The sequence below is a fragment of the Oncorhynchus mykiss genome, chromosome 8 (assembly GCF_057628025.1).
Source record: "Oncorhynchus mykiss isolate SJ-2025 chromosome 8, ASM5762802v1, whole genome shotgun sequence".
Classification (NCBI taxonomy): Eukaryota; Metazoa; Chordata; class Actinopteri; order Salmoniformes; family Salmonidae; genus Oncorhynchus; species Oncorhynchus mykiss.
In genome coordinates, this window is record NC_143029.1 from 57,733,466 (window position 1) to 57,753,773 (window position 20,308).

At 41.4% G+C, this 20,308-nt stretch overlaps 1 long non-coding RNA gene across 1 annotated transcript; it reads left to right on the forward strand.

Moving 5' to 3' along the window:
- Positions 1 to 12,856: 12,856 nt before the first annotated feature.
- Positions 12,857 to 18,215, forward strand: LOC110530182 (uncharacterized). The gene is made up of 3 exons (XR_002474488.3): positions 12,857 to 13,413; positions 16,019 to 16,133; positions 16,304 to 18,215. It is a non-coding gene; the product is annotated as an uncharacterized LOC110530182 (long non-coding RNA).
- The last annotated feature ends 2,093 nt before the right edge of the window (positions 18,216 to 20,308 follow it).

Genomic DNA, 20,308 nt, shown 5'->3' on the forward strand with positions numbered 1-20,308 from the left:
CGTAAGCGCCTTTGGATGGGTATGGTAGTAGAACTGCATCGGTTTGTGTCAAGAACTGCAACGCCGTTTCCTGTGTGTATCAAGAATGGTCCACCACCCAAAGGACATCCAGCCAACTTGACACAACTGTGGGAAGCATTGGAGTCAACATGGGCCAGCATCCCCCTGTGGATCACTTTCGACACCTTGTAGAGTCCATGCCCTGTTGAATTGAGCCTGTTCTGAGAGCAAAAGGGAGAGTGGGGGTGGGGGGGTAACTTAATATTGGGACTGTGTTCCTAATATTTGGTATACTCTGTGTATATTCTGATTGCCAAGTGACTTTTACCCCTACCTACATCTAAATGTTGTATTACCTCAATCACCTTACCTCGTACCCCTGCACATTGACTCAGTACTGGTACTCCTTGTGTATAGCCTCGTTATTGTTTTTATTGTTTTACTATTTCCTTTTTTATTTAGCAAATATTTTTATTTGATCTCTGCATTGTTGGGAATAGGCTGGTAAGTAAGCTTTTCAAGGTAAAGTGTACACCTGTTGTATTAGGCGCATGTAACCAATAAAATACTTGTCTACTGCCAGTGCCACTGCTTAGTGACGAGAAGTTATGAAAGGACGTTAATAGATGATCAGTTTTAGCTTGACATATAGTAATAGTATTACAAATGTAATAATACATGTATACAGCATACAGTCCCTCATCTATGTAATATTACACTTTCTAATCAATATCTTAATTAGAATAAAACTTGTCTAGTCAATCTATCCCTATTCATTTGGATATGGACAAGAAATACATGTCGCAGACAAGTGTTTTTACCCTGGAATCAGCATAACAGACAGACAAGTCTCCACTCCAATCTATTTGACTTATAACAACCATTTATTAATAATGATATATTGGCCTTGGGTTGAAAAGCTGCCTTGCCTCCATTGGATGCATGGTGTTTGTAGAATATCATGCTTGACAATGAGTAATGGAAGCGGGGAGAGACCTGTAGGAAAATCAAATGAGACCTTGTCCGCTATCGATTTCAATTACACTATACAAGCTGCTGGCATTCTCTTTGATATATTTTAAGATATATTTAACCCTGGTAATCTACATTAAAGATTAAAGAGGCTAAAAAAGACCAAACTCTGAGGCAGCATAGCAGTCAATACAACACAGGCATGAGTAGGTGATAATAGGTGCCAACGGTGCCACGCAAATACAGCAGTGAACTGTACGTGGCATATTCATGTTATTAGTGTCCCTGTGAAGTGTATGAGGAGGGTTACCCTGCTGTTAGTCTTTTTGTTCTGTATTTTATTAGGATCTCCATTAGCTGTTGCTGAAGCAGCAGCTACTCTTCCTTGGGGTCCACTGATGACATAAAACATGACATAATACAGAACATCAACAGACAAGAACAGCTCAAGGACAGAACTTCACACGTTTAACTATAGAAACAAAAAAAAAGGTCCTACAGACATTCACACACGCGTACATTAGCACAGATTGCGGAGAGTCGTTGTGCTGTTTGTTGTTCGAGTAATATGAGATGGAAGGATGTTCATGTGATTATGGCTCTATGTAATACTGTGCATGGCCTTGAATTCATTCTGGATTTGAGGACTGTGAAGAGACCCGTGGTGGGGTAAGTATGTCTGTCAGTGCTATATGCTGATTATACAGGCAATTTAGAATATTCAACATAATATTTCTCGCAAAAAAAGAATAGATGCAGTCAAGCTCCCCTCTACTCTGAGCCAAGAGAAACTGACATGCATACGGTTGACATTTGCCCTTTGTATTCATTGAAATACAAGACGTGCTGCTCTGTTCTGGGCCAGCTGCAGCTTTTCTGGGCCCTTCTTTGCAGCACTCAACCATATCACTGTGCAATATTCAAGATTAGATAATAATAGAGCCTGCAGGACTTGTTTGGTCGACTGTGGTGTTAAAAAAGCTGAGCATTTCTTTATCACAGGCAGACCTCTCCCCATCTTCACAACAATAGAATCAAAATTCCGTGACTATGACAATTTGCAGTCTAAGGTGACACCGAGAACTTTAGTCTCCTCAACTTTCTCAATGGCCACATCATTCATTACCAGATTCAGCTGATGTCTAGAACTTACCCAGCAAACTGGGAACATTCCCAAAACATTTGCTAAGAATCCCATTAAGTTCTAGCTAGGGTTTTATCTAACATTAGGATAGCATCCCAAAAATGTTAAAATAATGTTTTGGATAACAAAATACAGTACATATACATTACCAGTCAAAACCTACTCATTGAATGGTTTTTCTTTATTTGTATTATTTTCTACATTGTAGAATAATAGTGAAGACATCAAGACCATGAAATCATACATAAGAAATCATGTAGTAACCAAAAAAGTGTTGAACAAATTACAAGATTTTAGATTCTTCAAAGAAGCCACCCTTTGCCTTGATGACAGCTTTGCACACTCTTGGCATTCTGTCAACCAGCTTCACCTGGAATGCTTTTCCAACAGTCTTGAAGGAGTTCCCACATATGCTGAGCACTTGTTGGCTTCTTTTCCTTCACTCTGCAGTCCAACTAATCCCAAACCATCTAAATTGGGTTGAGGTCGGGTGAATGTGTAGGCCAGGTCATCTGATGCAGCATTCCATCACTCTCCTTCTTGGTCAAATAGCCCTTACACAGCCTGGAGGTGTGTTGGTTGTTTTCCTGTTGAAATACAAATGATAGTCCCACTAAGCGCAAACCAGACGAGATGGCATATCACTGTGGAATGCTGTGGTAGCCATGCTGGTTAAGTGTGCCTTGACTTCTAAATAAATCCCTGACAGTGTCACCAGCAAAGCACCCCTACACCATCACACTTCGTCCTCCATGCTTCATATAGTGGGAACCACAAATGTGGAGATCATCTTTTCACCTACTTTGCGTCTCACAAAGACACGGTGGTTGAAACCAAAAATCTCAAATTTGGACTCATCAGACCAAAGGACAGATTTCCCCCGGTCAAATGTCCACTGCTTGTGTTTCTTGGCCCAAGCAAGTCTCTTCTTCTTATTGGTGTCCTTTTGTAGTGGTTTCTTTGCAGCAATTCAGCCATGAAGGCCTGATTCATGCAGTCTCCTCTGAACAGTTGATGTGTCTGTTACTTGAACTCTGTGAAGCATTTATTTGGGCTGCAATTTCTGAGGCTGGTAACACTAATGAACTTATCCTCTGCAGCATAGGTAACTGGGTCTTTCTTTTCTATGACGGTACTCATGAGAGACAGTTTAAACATAGCTGTTGATGGTTTTGTGACTGCACTTGAAGAAACGTTCAAAGTTCGTATTGACTGACCTTCATGTCTTAAAGTAATGATGGACTGCCATTTATCTTTGCTTATTTGAACTGTTCTTGCCATAATATGGATTTGGTCTTTTACCAAATAGGGCTATATTCTGTATCCCAACCCAACCTTTTCACAACACAACTAATTGGCTCAAATGCATTAATAAGGAAAGAAATTCCACAAATTAACATTTAACAAGGCACACCTGTTAATTGAAATGCATTCCAGGTGTAATGGGTGTGTGTTGGTGGCAGGGAAATCAGGCGCAGGAGAATCAAACTTGGCATAAACGGAGTTGTTTAATCAGTGCTTCACAAAACTCCAAAATTACAAAGTGTGTACAAAACCCATTGCGCACCAACACATAATACACAAACATACAATCAAACAATCTCTGACCAGGACATGAGGGGAAACAGAGGGTTAAATACACAACATGTAATTCATGGGATTGGAACCAGGTGTGAAGGAAGACTGGCTAGAAGGTCGGTGACGTCGACCGCCGAACACCGCCCGAACAAGGAGAGGGGCCGACTTCGGGGGAAGTCGTGACACCAGGTGACTACCTCATGAAGCTGATTGAGAGAATGACAAGAGTGTGCAACGCTTTCATCAAGGCAAGGGGTGGCTACTTTGAAGAATCTTTGAAGAAACACTTTTTTGGTTACTACATGATTCCATATGTGTTATTTCCTAGTTTTGATATCTTCCCTATTATTCTACAATGTAGAAAATAGTAAAAATAAAGAAAGAATCTTGAATGAGTAGGTGTGTCCAAACTTTTGACTTGTACTGTATATATATATTTGTGTTTTAAATTAAATATCCTTGGAATGTTCTTCTAACAAATCAAAATTGGTTCTGTGACAGATCCCACAACATTTGTTAGCTACCGGAAAATGTTCTCATAACACTAAAAACTATCCAGTCGTTCTGATGATTATACAATGTTTGCATAAACCATTTGCCTGTTGTTGCAAGAACATTCCTAGAACACATTATGTCTGTTCTTTCAAGGTTCCCAGAATTTTTCATTAGGTTCTGGAAACAGTCTGGCGGGAACATTGTGGGGACATCACAAATATGTTTTCATCTCGATTGTCAAAGGTTAGTGATTAACGTTGTCTCTATTTCTGTTTTTGTGACTCCTCTCTTTGGCTGGAAAAATGGCTGTATGGTTTTCTGTGACTAGGTACTGACCTAACATAATCGCATGGTGTGCTTTCGCGGTAAAGCCTTTTTGAAATCGGACACTGTGGTTGGATTTACAAGAAGTTTATCTTTAAAATGGTGGATAATACTTGAACGTTTGAGGAATTTTAATTATGGGATTTCTATTGTTTTGAATTTGGAGCCCTGCAATTTCACTGGCTGTTGTCGAGGTGTACCAGAGAGGTTATAGAATAAAACCAAAAAAATGTTAATTTTACCCAAACATATACCTATAAATAGTAAAACCAGAGAAACTGATGATTTTGCAGTGGTCTCTTAATTTTTTCCAGAGCTGTATATATACTTAGACCACTGCGCCACATGGGAGTGCCAGGTTGTGTTTTGGGAACACATATTTTGTGATGTCCCCACCATGTTCTCACAAGACTGTTCCCACAACCTAATGAAACATTCTGGGAACCTTGAAAGAACAGACTAAATGGGTGCTGGGAATATTCCTATAACATCAGATGAATGTTTTTTTGCACCCTAAAAGATACATAGTAGAATCATATGTTCAAGTGGACAGTTTTTGTGTTTTCGGGAACATGTCTTTTCTGATGTCCACACAATGTTCTCACCAGACTGTTCCCACAACTTATTGAGTCATTGAGGGAACCTTTCATGAGCAGATTAAATGTGTTCTAGGAATGTTCTTGCAACATCAGGTGAACGTTTTCAACAAACATTCTGTAATGTTTGTGTTATGAGAATATTTGCCGTAACCTAATGAATGTTGTGGGAACTTTCACGGAACCAATAGTTTTGCTGGGTAAGGAATGATTTGTACCAAATACAATGCTTTTAGTTTTAAATATGTTCAGGACTAGTTTATTACTAGCCACCCATTCCAAAACAGACTACAACTCTTTGTTTATGGTTGCAGTGATTTCACTAGCTGTGGTTGCTGATGTGTATAATGTTAAATCTTCAGTGTACATAGACACACAGGCTTTGTTTAATGCTAGTGGTAGATCATTGGTACAAACAGAGAACAGTAAAGGGCCGAAAGAGCTGCCTTGCAGGATACCACATTTTACATATTTTATATTAGAGAAGCTTCCATTAAACAAAACCCTCTGTGTTCTATTGGATATATAGCTCTCAACTCACGTTTATAATAAGAAGATATGATATGGCAGATTATGTAAAGCCGTAACACAAGTTTTTCCAATAACAGATTATGGTCAATAATATCAAAGGCTGCACTGAAGTCTAACAATACAGCTCCCACAATCTTCTTATTATAAACGTATTTCAGCCATTCATCAGTAATTTGTGTCAGTGCAGTACATGGTGAGTGTCCTTCTCTATAAGTATGCTGAAAGATTGTTCACAGAGAAATATCATTGTATCTGGTCAAACACCATTTTTTCCTAAAGTTTGCTAAGAGACAGCAAGCTGATTGGTCGGCTGTTAGAACCAGTAAAGGGCGCTTTACCATTCTTAGGTAGCGGAATGACTTTAGCTGTATCAGTGTGCACAGTGTTTCACTTGCCCTTCTTTCATTTCACTCACCCCCTTTTCTCTCAATATGCTCACCAATACAAATGATCAAGTCAGCTGCGATATGGTAAATGAGCCGTTTTATCCTATTTACTCATTACACTGCTCTGTTTATTGTTACTAACAGAGATTTCTCAGCGTTTGGAACTGAGATTGTGAGGAAATTGGATTTGGCGATGGGGAGAAGCCTGTGGGTGTGAATGTTTAATTAGAGATGATAAAACAAAGTGGATCAATCACCACCTGGCACACGATCTGGCTCTGGTGGGGAGACCTATATGGTCCTGCTGAATAGGCAATGCACTGGCACAGTCTGGCAATGCATTGGCAAAGTCATGGTGGTTTCCTTCTTCGATCCAGGCCATTCATCTTTAGTAAAGGTTTAGTAACATTAATATTAATAATAAGGTATCATGAAAATGGCCATGAAAAATATCATGGCAATTTTCATAATACCTTATTATTAATATCCCGAAAGCCAACCTTTCTACCCCAAGTACACCATTTTTTGAGAACTGCTTTGGACAAATCAACATTCAAAAGGCATGCTTCTTTATCATTGTGCTCTCTTTCTCATCGTTGTCTTAACTCTCTCTATTTCTATTTCTCTAATTCTGTCTGTCTGCGAATGTATCTATCAATTTCCCTCTACCTCCCTCCCCTCTCTCCCGTCTTCTCCCCCCTCTCCCAACTGTAACAAAAGATACCACCAGCCGCTACCTCGTCAATAATTTCTATTCAGGTCTAAAATAGGCCTCCTTTTGTTCAAACTTATTGGTAATTTTGCTCAATGACCCTTACTTTCTCGGGGTTGATAGAGAAGTCAATCTGGAAATTGGAAATAATAGTGTAATGGCGGGTTATGTAGCGGTTTACACGGACAGTCCAAATAAAGCATTATTTGATTTTGGTCCAAGGGAAATCTCTCCAAATGCCAGCGGGTTGAGGGGGCAATATTACGGCGATGTACCCACACTATTGAACTCTAGCCTGGTTGGAGTCCATTCCAACACACTGCCTGTTGGTCATTACCGTTCTTACTGACGAAACGTCTCGCCGAAGCCATTTGAGGTTCACTGGACTAGGCTAAAGGAAGACTGAATAGGATAGACACTAGCATCAGTTCAGGGTAATCTGTATTTCTATGGTTTTCCAGTTTATTAATGGCATTATGCGGGATCAAGCTTTTGGGATGTTCTGTTTTATTTAAAAAATCTGTCTGTCTGTCTGTCTGTCTGTCTGTCTGTCTGTCTGTCTGTCTGTCACTCTGTCTAATTAGAAACCCCTTTTCTGCTGTACTCTAGCAAACACATTGACTAAAATACAATTTCATTGAGGGGACTAGTTTAACAGCCACTTCTTATCTTAAGGCACCGTTGGGTTTCATCCGCCAATCATCACAACACAAATCTCCAAAACCATACATTTCATTTCTTTATATCATTCAGAATCTGAAACAGCCTAATTCACACATAGCTAAGGGGCAACAACCCAAATAAAATACATTTTAAAGACATTTAAAACAGACCTGATAATGACATGGGTGAGGATGTTTAAAAATAACCACAGCTGGGGCCAGGCTGCCTAGGGTCAGAAAGCGACGTGGGCTTGATATAATGAGAATGTGTCAACAGCCCATCAGCTACTGTCTGCTAGCACACCGCCGCTGTGCTGCTGGGGAGCTCATGCTGAAGTGGACGCCCAATCAAGAGCTCATATGTTTGACATGATTTGGTACACCACCCATTGGCACACACTCTTTCAGCTTGACTAGGCCTGTGTGTGCTGCAATGCAAAGCAGATTAACTGCACCTGTTGATTTTAAATTTAAACATACATGCGTGTGTTTGCTGTGATCGGAATTAGTAATGACTGTATGTTTTGATCCACAGTGCATGGCCCCATTTACAGTCTTTGAGGTCTGCGTCTTGCCATCTACCAGAGGATTTGATCAGAGGTCTGATTAAAGGCTTGGTACCTCCCGCATACATGATATTAAACATCAGACCTCTGCTCCACTACAGTGAACGGGGCCCAGATATAATGTAAGGGTTGGCCCGTATAAGTTAAGTAATGCTCAACATATACCGATACAGTGCAACAAATGTGACTTCCCCCCAAGGAAGTCTGATGTATGATGAATTACGCTGAAAATATTTTTTCTTTGGTGTATTGGCCAAAAACAGCTAACTGGCAAAGAGCTGGAGACTCCTGACAAAAAGAGCTGCATTATAGATAGAGAACAGCATTGGGGACAGAGGCATTGACACTTTGTTCGGAGAATTGGTGAATAGTATATTTGAGAATGTTTCTACTTTTTCACCTGGTTTGTCTTAGCATGATATCAAACAGAAAATTCTGTAATTTACAAAAAAATCACTGTTTGTTTTGTGTGTGTGTCGGCACTTGCGCGTGCATGTGTGTGCATGCGTATGGGCATGTGTGTGTGTGTGTGTGTGTGTGTGTGTGTGTGTGTGTGTGTGTGTGTGTGTGTGTGTGTGTTTGTTAACGAATCTACTCATGTGTGCTTCATTTGCTCCCTCATGTCGACCACTTCCCATGGCCCTATTAGACTATACAAAAACAGAGCTGTCCCAGCGGCAGCAGCAACATGCACCTCTCCAAACTAGCTGGTGATTTGCATAAAAGAGAGCATCATTAGCATGTATAGCTGGGTAATGAAAAGGGAAAAGGGGGAGAGATGGGGGGAAATGCTTCCCGTTCCCCTCCAATTCTCTTTAATCTGACAGGATGGGCCGTTTCCAGGACCTCCTCCAACCGACTGTGTCAGCTCAGCTAGAGATAGAGAGGGGGGAGAGAGAGTGAGAAGGGGGGGGGAGAAAGAGGAGGTAGAGAGAATAGGGGGAGAGAAGAGAGATCCATGTGATATACAGTGTTTCTTCTATAGCTCAGCCATATTTCCTATAATTCTGTCGTACATCTTTACACACTAGTAGTACATTAACTATTTTGCTTTAGTCAGCTGGTATGATTTCTGTTATTATGGCAATGCCATAGAGAGACTTCAAACCACTACCAGGTAATCACTGAATATTCTTCATTCGTGATGGAGTAGAGAAGGATATACAGTGCTATATACGATTTAAAAAATATATAACACTACTGGGGTAAAAACTCTATCGATATTACATTGTAACGAGGACCACATGAAAGACAATGTCTTACTTCCCCAATCAATTATATTGTAATGAGGAGGAAGTACCAATCGAATTGACCAATAGGGGTCAGTAGATTTCCACCCATCAGGAAACAAGCTAAATCCCCTTTGTCTTCTCTGAACTCCACCACTCTACGTGTTTTATTATTTACTATTTACCATGGAAATTGTCAGAGCTAAAACGTTGCTTTTGTGCAGCGATCTGCCTCTATCGGATTAAAATAATATATATTTTTTTAAATATACATAAAAATGTTTACCAGAAAGTTGAATGATTATTCCATAGAAAGTGAAAGCACCGGCCTTTGACATGTGTTTGCTCATGTCGACTCCCACCTCCCCTGAGACATGGGTTTAGTAAAGCTTTATTAAATATCTCAATGACGTATTCAAACAATAGCTCTTTTAAGTGTAAAGATGTCATTCTCGAAATATCACCATGAGAGGACATGGAAATATTGCAGCAGAGGAACTGGTGCTATAACAATACAGTGTTTCGTAATATGATCAGGTGCCACATTAGTCAAGATAATGTATCTCCTTTGGGCCCCAAGGTGCACCTTTCTGGTGTTTGAATCATTTTTTTGTTTGCTTTGTGGTGAATATTGCGAGTTCAACTGTGTGTCAGCCGTGAAATGAAGAGTCGCTTGCATGTCAAATCAAGACAAATGCACGACATGATTGCGTTTAATATGGAGTCATTGTAAAGGTAAAGGGTTGTGTTTCATAGATGTATGCAAAGGCTTTGTAGGCTACAGGTATATTTGATACAGGGAGACACTTCTTCGCATTACCGCCCTTAAATCAAACAATTAACCTACTACAGCTTTAAATCGTTTCCAACTGGGAGTGATTGAAAATGGCGGCCTTTGAAAGTCACTCTCACCGAATAGAGTTCAAAGTACTTTTGAAATGACAACGTCGTCACGGCCACCCAACATACAGTGCCTTGCAAAAGTATTCAGACCCCTTGGATTTCTTCACATTTTTATTGTGTTACAACGTGGGATTAAAACCCATTTAACTGTCCGTTTTTGGCAGCAATCTACACAAAATACTCTGTAATGTCAAAGTGGAAGAACATTTCGTTAAAAGAAAGAAAATAGAAATGAAATAACTAGAGTATAGTCGTTGCGTAAGTATTCTGCTCCCTGAGTTAACACATGTTAGAAACACCTTTGGCATCGATTACAGCGGTGAGTCTATAAGCGCTTTGCACACTTGGTTTGCGCAATATTTGTCCATTATTCTTTTAAATATTCTTCAAGCTCTGTCAAGATGTTGGGGATCGCGGCAAGACAGCCATTTTCAAGTCTTGTCGTAGATTTTCAAGCAGATTTAAGTCAAAACTGTAACTTGGCCACTCAGGAACTTGAACTGACCTCTTGGTAAGCAACTCCCCTGTAGATTTGGCCTTGTGCTGTAGGTAATTGTCCTGCTGAAAGGTGAATTCCTCTCAGTGTTTGGTGTAAAGCAGACTAACGAAGGTTTTCATCTAGGATTTTGCCTGTGCTTAGCTCCATAACGTTTTGTTTATCCGGAAAAACTCCCCAGTCTTTGCCGATGTCTAGCATACCCATACCATGATGCAGCCACCACCATGCTTGAAAATAAGGAGGTACTTACTCAGTGATGTGTTGTGGCACTTACTCAGTGATGTGTTGTGTTGGATTTGCCCCAAACATAAACATTTGCATTTAGGTCATTTTTTTGGGCAGTATTACGTTAGTTCCTTTTTGCATACTAGATGCATGTACATTTTGTATCCTCAGTTTTCTAACCTCACAGACATTGAACTCTGTTTTACGATCACCAATGGACTCATGGTGACATCCCTGAGCAGGTTCCTTCCTGTCCTGCAGCTCAGTTCAGAAGGAGGACTGTATCTTTAATGTGTCTGGGTGGTTTAATATATAATCCACAGCATAATTATTAACTTGACCATGCTTAAAAGAGACATTCAATGTCTTATTTTTTGTTGTTACCCATCTACCAATCACCGCCCTTCTTTGAGGCTTTTTAATTTTAAAAGCTCCCTGGTCTTTGTAGTTGAATCTGTGTATGAAATTCAATACTTGACTCAGGGAACTTACAGATGTTGTATGAATGGGGGACAGAGGAAGGGGTAGTCATTCAAAAATCATGTCAACCCATTTTATTTCACACAGTGAGTCCATGTAACTTATTATATGATTTGTTAAGACACATTTTACTCCTGAACTAATTTAGTCTTGCCTAAACAAAGGGGCTGAATAAATTAAATCACCTCTTCAACCTAATAATTATTTGTACCCTTAAAACCCCCTAGAGTCTATTGGTGCACTGGTGAGTCAATAAAGTAAAATAAAAATAAAAATCCCCATCCAAAATCTGTCAATTTAATCTAGAGATATCTTTTCTTTTTGTTGTTGAGATATGTTTGTTTTTTCAATCCGCCTTCCGCATCGGTGGTGGAAGGTGGCCGAGCTAAAGCGATGTTTGTCAGACCATGAGACATCCCGGAAATCGTTCTTCTCAAGAAAACATCTGTCTCGTCTGAACGGTTTGGCCTATGGAAAGGTGAGATTCTCCCAAAGACGACGGTGTTCTCCGTTTTGCTCTCCGTCTACCACAAGTGTCACGAAACGTGTCTGACGGTAACCAGTACCGGTGTAAAAAATGAATGGAAGTATGGAGGTAGTTTTGTGTGTACCCTAAAAAATGGGTTAAATGTGTAAAACATATATATATATATATATTTCCTGAGCTTTCTTATATATCCTAGATATAGGACAGACACTTAAAAACCTTATTCCATAGGATTATTTTTTTTACTGTCTTTTGTGGCCATTTATGAATGTGTTATTCAATGCATTTCTATGGGCTATAGTAGGAATGGTCAAATTCTATATTTTATCAAATCATATTTGGGTTTTTTTGATACCTAAAGGGGTCCTAAAATTCCAAATCAAATAGCTAAATGGTCCATGGAATGACCATTCAGCAGCTTAGACTTTTAATAATTAAAATATCCTTTAACTCTGAGGGTTAATTTTCTCTCTATGTGATGATGGATATATGCAACATCATAGACACTTACAACATTTAACTTCAAAGATGGGTTACTCTCAGTTGCTGGTTAAGGCTATTTTACATCTATCTATTTGAATAACGTCTCTTGAATAGCAGCTAGCTGGGTTGTGTATTAGCCCTGGTCTCCAGAGAGCATTGGTCTCCCTGATGGGATGTCACCAATGCGAGACTGCAAGGCGGATCTCCCTCAATTAATCCACCATTAGATGCCACCGATTCACGACTCACTGCTTTTGGTAACTGTGTTGCTGCTCAAATCTAATTACTCTCTCCTCCACTCCTCCTCCCTCCCTCCCTCCCTCCCTCCCTCCCTCCCTCCCTCCCTCCCTCCCTCCCTCCCTCCCTCCCTCCCTCCCTCCCTCCCTCCCTCCCTCCCTCTTTCTCTCTCTCTCTCTCTCTCTCTCTCTCTCTCTCTCTCTCTCTCTTCTCCTCAGAACAAATGACGGTCCTCTGCTCCTAGAAGCCCTGTGGTTGGACGTTTTATTGCTCCCTTTCTCTTTCTCTCCTCCTCTCTCTCTCCCTCTCTTTCTCCTCCTCTCTCGCTGTCTCTCCCTCAGTTTCTCAGTCCCTCTTTATCCGTCCGTGAGTTTGTTTGCCTTGGCGAGTGCAACAACTGGCTTCGATCAGTGACTTTCCAATCTTCTTGTTTTTATTTTATTTTTTCCCCCCTTAATGAGTGAGCTGTGCCTAAGTTCTCTACCACCTACCATACTGGAAGAGTGCATCTCCGGGACTAGAACGACTGGCTGGCTGGTTGGCTGGTTGCCTTACTGACTGTTTGACTGACAGACTCGGTGGGTCTTGGGTGCTTTGGGGCTGTGGCGTCCAGCATAGAGGCTGAAGATATACAGGGGGGGTTCCGCCTGTTTCAATGCACCAGCGACGGCAGTAGGAGCACATGTTTCCCTGCACTCTATCCTCTGTGCTCCCTGCTCTCACTAGCATGGTAAACCACATGAATCAAGCGTGGAACGGGGCCGCACGGCGCCGTCGGCAGCAACTGCAGCCTTAAACGATCCCAGTCTTCTCCTCGCAGGCGAGGCGACGTCAGATGACTGACTCTCCGGCTTTGTGCACAGTGGAAGGGAAGCTCTCTCTCAGGAGGAACAGGAATGTAAGGGTAAGCCTACTTCAGCGGATGAGGGTTTCATGCAGATTCACCATAACTTTCCCTTGAAATTCTATGAGGGGAGATTTTCTTTCTTTCTTCTTCTTCTTCTTCTTCTTATTATTATTATTATTGTTTTACATTTTGTGTCAGAGTGAAGCATGACGAGTGTGTAAATCTTGTCATTGTCAGTGTCTGGTTTGGTGGATTGCTATGGATTTGTAAAGTGTGTGGTTAACCATTAACATATTCATGGGATTCTCCATTCTGCAATTAAAGGACAATCATTGCTTGACGGTGAGGTGACCTGTCAAGGAGCTACTGTCATGGTGTGTGTGTGTGTGTGTGTGTGTGTGTGTGTGTGTGTGTGTGTGTGTGTGTGTGTGTGTGTGTGTGTGTGTGTGTGTGTGTGTGTGTGTGTGTGTGTGTGGGTAAACGAGAGGCGGAAAGTACCGACCAAAGACAGATCTGGAGAAAGACAACTCTCTCTATCATTATTCCTCAGTTTTACAGATTGTTGTGGCACCTCTTTTTTTTGTATCACTCTGTTTATAGTATCACACCCTAGTTGTCATTAGGCTCTTGTAGGAGGGTTACAAAGTATTTTCTTGCTACCACTGAAAATATTCAAATCACATCAAAGAGTAGTCTCTGTATCGTAACCCAGGTTGTCTGTTGCATGGGCGTTCTGCCTTCTCTCTGTCCCTGCCATACTCTGGTGGAGCTGTAGATGGCTGCTACAGTACTGTAGCGGAGCTGTCCACAGAGGTGGTGCTGAAATCTGCTCCTCGATTTGCTCTCTCTGTCTGCTTTCTCTCTGTGTTGTCTCAGTAGAAGGGCTGTGGCAGGATGTGATCAGCCCTAGTATGGACACCGCACTGGAGAAAGACAAGTCAGAGAGCAATAGGGGCTCTGTTAGTAATATAACTTCTCTAGTATCAGGCGTGTTATGGGAATCAATTTTGGGACTGAGTTGGTAGACCACACATCCCTTATAGGTTCGCTTTTGGGTTGTTTGAACAAGATGACCAAAAATAGTTGTTTGAATGAGGTGACATGTGTGTCAGTTTGATGGGACAGCTGTCGGTATCTCAGGTTTTTATTGGTGTTTCTGTGTATGGTGGTTCCTATTTGCAGTGCTTCTGTGCTCAATGGAGCATATGACTGTGTTTGAGTTTAAATGTAAAGTATGGCTATAACTGCTCTCAGGGGTGCAATGTTGCTGACATTTAAGGTGTTCTTGTTGTCAACTGCAGGTAGATGACCCTAACGTTAGAGTTTCATTGATACAGTACAATTACCGGATTACTAAATGGGAAAGAGCTTTAAACTTTTTTCATTTTAAAGCTGAATATTTCTTTCCATGTTAAATCATTTTGGAGTGATTTTAGAGTGTGTGCGTGTGTGTGTGTGTGTGTGTGTGTGTGTGTGTGTGTGTGTGTGTGTGTGTGTGTGTGTGTGAACTGGTCAAATGTCCAGTTGACATGGTAATACAAGTCCAAGTGTTAGTTTTCAGTAGTGTTCATTTGGTGTTTTAGTTTGTTCAATTCCTTTACACAGCCACGTCTTGTGTTTTAGTTTCACACAAAATGGTAAGCGGGGCACGTACAGTATTATCTCAGCAAATGCTTTAAAGTATTACTATTTATCAAGTAGACATTTGTACTAATCATAAATGTTCAAATTGCCCTTTCTCTTTTTTTGGACAGAAACAAGAGATGCATAATTGTACATATCCACTCAACAGTAATGATACTGTTCAACAGCAGAACAAAAAAAGATATCCAAAAACACATGCTGTGCACTGTCAAATCACAGGAGCAGACATAGCCTGAGTGAATTCCATTCACACATTCACGCGGTACATTCACACGGTAAATTGTGAAACACACTCACTCTCACACACACACACACACACACACACACACACACACACGCCCATGCACACACACACACACACACACACACACACACACACACACACGCACACACACACACACACACACACACACACACACACACACACACACACACACACACACACACACACACACACACACACACACACTACTCCCCTCTGTCATTTGGCCACAGAAAGCCTCTGCCCCCCTCAGAAAATGAGAGCTCTAATAACAGTCATTGTTCCTGTTTCTGACAGCCTTCATTGCAGGGCCGTCCCTTTTTTTCCTCCTCTTTTTTCCAAACGATCTGTAATTTGCCTCCTGCTGCTAATGGATTTCTCCTCTATGCCTGTCTTTTGTGCAATATGTGTGTGTGTGCGTTCATGTGTGCATGTGTGTGTGTCTGCGTGTTCTTTGGTGTGTGTGTGTGTGTATGTGTGTGTGTGTGTGTGTGTGTGTGTGTGTGTGTGTGTGTGTGTGTGTGTGTGTGTGTGTGTGTGTGTGTGTGTGTGTGTGTGTACTTGAATGTAGTGGGGCTAGAGCACAGTTCACTGTTAATGAAGCTGGCAATCGTGATGTTAAAGGCGGGGTTGAAAGGCCATGGTTTCCATAGCAAGCCCTCGAAACATTTGCCACTCATTTATCCAGTTGTGTTTATTTACTTATTTGTTTATGCATGTTTGTTTGTCTAACTGGCATCTTTCTTTTTGTTCCAGGGCTCTCATTTTGCTTGGATTTGCGTCAGTAAAAGCTGATTGCCCAGTGCCACAGAGGAGTGCAATCGAATGAAGGGAATTCCGAGGAGAAGAATGGTCTGATTGGTGCCTGCAGGTAAGAGCTCCACTAATGAGACATCAACTTCCTAGTTCCTCCCTCTGTACACGCACACACACACACATACACGTGAATATACACATAGACACACACCCGCCCAGGCACACTCACCCCTCCCATCACAGTCCCGGTTCACAAATGCACAGTGTCTTCATTTCTGTTTGCAGAACACATCTGACATGGAGGGCCCCACCTGCCCCATCCTCGGGCAGCAGGCTATCTTCAATCAATCACTCAACTCATAGAGAACATGACATCACTCAGGCTCACACTACTATTGAGGACCTCTTGAGTTCCCCTGCTGCTGTCCCCAATGCCCTCTCTTCTCTTCCTCCCCCTCCTCTGTGACTCTCTTCGGTGACGGGTATTCTTGGGTGGATAATACGGATCACGTTGTTATTGCTTAAGAATACGCGTAGTTGAGGAGAGTCCTCTCGACACTGACTTGGAGGAGCTAAAGGAGCTAACGTCCCGCTGCATGAGCCAAAGTAGAGCCAGGATGACTGCCTGGTTTCCATATCCAGGACCATTTATCATGTAACTGGACAGATTAACAAAGCCTAATTACTTTACTGGGCTTTCAGCTACGCTTTCCAGCCTCTATAGACGCTAGCAGCAAGAAGAGAGAAAGCGCGAGAGAGAGAGCGAGAGAGAGAGAAAGCGAGAGAGAGAGAAAGCAAGGAGAGAGAGCGAGAGAGAGAGAGAGAGAGAGATATTAAACTCTTACAGTTACCTCTCCCAGGATGTTTTTTTTCACAGTATCGTATTATGGTGCAGTGTAATATGATTTGATTAACCATTCTGACGAATGTTGTGTCTTCTGTGTATCGACTCCACCAGTGTTTATTTATTATTTAGCATTTTGTACAATTTGTTCATTTTGCCTTTCCGGATGAAACAGGCTATTATGTTCGTTTTCACTTTAGGGAGTCGTGTTTGGTACTACAGGCTTGCTTGGTGCAGTAATGGACATTTGTATTGGTCTTAAAAAATACAAAAGACCTCCTACGCAACATTTAGCTTGCATACAAATAGATTTTGTGGTAACACGGTTTCTGGCCTCAGGACTGCTGCCCAGAGATGGCCATATTGCCTGCGGATACCTCATTGAGAGTGAAAGAGTAGATTGGGAGAATATGTCAGGAGAAGGAAAAACTATGAAGGAGTAACTGAATTTGAACCCAACATATGTATATTATACCTCAGTCCTGTGTATCAATACTAAAGGAAATTATATTACAGAGAGCTGGTTGTTAGTGATCACAGAGTAAATATCAATACTCAGAGAAACTGCACTGGCACATTTAATTTATTCCACAATCTTGCGCCATACAGGCCGTCCCTCTGAAGATAAATTCTGCAAGCCCAGTAACATTATTCCCTGACTTAATGTGTTTGCGACAAAGGGACATTCTCATCCAAAATGATTTGCACATCAAGAAGAGTCATTACGCTTTAATGGTGTCGGGAAATGACCCTCTCTTAGCTTACGCTGGTGGAAATCAATGAGGCCTGCATTACAGTGTTATTGTGACGGTCATTTTCTGCTGAATCATGCTGTTTAATTTCTTGCCCTTCGACAAATCATCCACCGACTTATCAATTTGGCCAGAGAGCTTACGTTTGATTGCATTAGATGAGATCACATAAAATAAATAAAATAATTGAAGTTCCTCTAAAAATGCTACCATGACATCTCTTGAGTCTGCTATGAATCTAATGATCCTATCAATCTCAAGCTTATCTAAGACTGAAAGGAGAAGGCAGAGAGGCTCGAGCCTCTATTGAATCTATTTGTACTGTCATAACTGGATCCTACCAGTAGGGGAGCCCTGTAGCTCACAGTCAGACAATGAACTCAATGAACTGTTAGCAAAGCTGTGTGTTTGGCAGGACAAATGGGCATGCTTTTGACATTCTGTCATTTCCGTTTATGACATTTTGAACATCATTTTCTCATCAGATATTTTCGTGAATTGACTGTATCTATTTTTATGGCATGTTGAAAACCCAGACAATCTGTAAAATGTTGTGGTCCGAAAACAATATGACAAACAATAAACAAACCATTTGAAATATGTGACAGCTTATGTGATTTTATCATGTTAATCATGTCCATCGTTTTTTATTATTTTTGATTGTTATCTCTGTAATACAAAACAAATGAGAGGATATTCATTCATGCCTTTGGAGTGTTATGGCTAAATCTGACCCCAGGACACTTCGATGTTTACTCTTCAATTATTCCCCTGTGATTGTCTGACTGGCTGCTCTCTCTCCTCCAAGAGAATAATGTCGTCTCCACACATAAGCTCCCCTTAATCGATAGACAATTCCTCTCGATTAGCAAGGCACCATTTCCTCCGCAGTGGCCAGACAAAGATAAAGACTTTGGCAGTTTTTTTGAGGGGTGTTTAAACTGTTAGTTGTAGAACCAGAGCCCTAGTTTGGTAACTAAGATGTGTTGCAATTTTAAAAGAGTTACAGTGGGGAGAACAAGTATTTGCCTGCCAATTTTGCAGGTTTTCCTACTTACAAAGCATGTAGAGGTCTGTAATTTTTATCATAGGTACACTTCAATTGTGAGAGACGGAATCTAAAACAAAAATCCAGATAATTACATTATATGATTTTTAAGTAATTCATTTGCATTTTATTGCATGATATAAGAATTTGATACATCAGAAAAGCAGAACTTAATATTTGGTACAGAAAACTCTGTTGCAATTACAGAGATCATACATTTCCTGTAGTTATTGACCAGGTTTGCACACACTGCAGCAGGGATTTTGGCCCACTCCTCTATACAGACCTTCTCCAGATCCTTCAGGTTTCAGGGCAGTCGCTGGGCAATACGGACTTTCAGCTCCCTCCAAATATTTTCTATTGGGTTCAGGTCTGGAGACTGGCTAGGCCACTCTAGGACCTTGGGATACTTCTTACGGAGCCACTCCTTAGTTGCCCTGGCTGTGTGTTTCCGGTCGTTGTCATGTTGGAAGACCCAGCCACGACCCATCTTCAATGCTCTTACTGAGGGAAGGAGGTTGTTGGCCAAGATCTCGCAATACATGGCCCCATCCATCCTCCCCTCAAAACGGTGCAGTCGTACTGTCCCCTTTGCAGAAAAGCATCCCAAAGAATGATGTTTCCACCTCCATGCTTCACGGATGGGATGGTGTTCTTTGGGTTGTACTCATCCTTCTTCTTCCTCCAAACACGGCGAGTGGAGTTTAGACCAAAAAACTATATTTTTGTCTCATCAGACCACATGACCTTCTCCCATTCCTCCTCTGGATCATCCAGATGGTCATTGGCAAACTTCAGACAGGCCTGGACATGCGCTGGCTTGAGCAGGGGGACCTTGCGTGCGCTGCAGGATTTTAATCCATGACGGCGTAGTTTGTTACTAATGGTTTTCTTTGAGACTGTGGTCCCAGCTCTCTTCAGGGCATTGATCAGGTCCTGCCGTGTAGTTCTGAGCTGATCCCTCGCCTTCTTCATGATCATTGATGCCCCACGAGGTGAGATCTTGCATGGAGCCCCAGACCAAGGGTGATTGACCGTCATCTTAAACTTCTTCCATTTTCTAATAATTGCGCCAACAGTTGTTGCCTTCTCACCAAGCTGCTTGCCTATTGTCCTGTAGCCCATCCCAGCCTTGTACAGGTCTACAATTTTATCCCTGATGTCCTTACACAGCTCTCTGGTCTTGCCATTGTGGAGAGGTTGGAATCTGTTTGATTGAGTGTGTGGACAGGTGTCTTTTATACAGGTAACAAGTTCAAACAGGTGCAGTTAATACAGGTAATGAGTGGAGAACAGGAGGGCTTCTTAAGGAAAACTGTGAGAGCCGGAATTCTTACTGGTTGGTAGGTGATCAAATACTTATGTCATGCAATAAAATGCAAATTAATTTTCTGGATTTTTGTTTTGGATTCCGTCTCTCGCAGTTGAAGTGTACCCATGATAAAAATGACAGACCTCTAAATGCTTTGTTAGTAGGAAAACCTGCAAAATCGGCAGTGTATCAAATACTTGTTCTCCCCACTGTAGTTATGCCTGGCTAGATTTAACAATGCATTGCAAATGGAGAACTTCAGAGACTTTCTATGCAAAGGCTAACACACAGACTTTATTAATGACACAGTGTAACGCACCACGCCTAAATCATA